Source organism: Dunckerocampus dactyliophorus, chromosome 17 (genome assembly GCF_027744805.1).
Source record: "Dunckerocampus dactyliophorus isolate RoL2022-P2 chromosome 17, RoL_Ddac_1.1, whole genome shotgun sequence".
NCBI classification, from domain to species: domain Eukaryota; kingdom Metazoa; phylum Chordata; class Actinopteri; order Syngnathiformes; family Syngnathidae; genus Dunckerocampus; species Dunckerocampus dactyliophorus.
The window spans coordinates 2,078,760-2,078,978 of NC_072835.1; positions in this window are offsets into that span (position 1 = coordinate 2,078,760).

A 219-nucleotide genomic window follows, 5' to 3' on the forward strand; every position below is an offset into this window, starting at 1 on the left:
GAATAAACACACGTACTACGATGGCAAACATTTCTCTTTATTTCACATTAGCACTCTTCTCATTGGAGCACAAATGTTTACATCCTCACAAAAAACAACCTCTGGGGGATGTAAAGCATTATCTCTTCAGCATCATGTCAGAGTGAGACGTCTCAACATCTGTGTGCCCACATGTCAGAGTGAGACGTCTCAAGAGCATCTTTGTGTTCAGCGTTATTT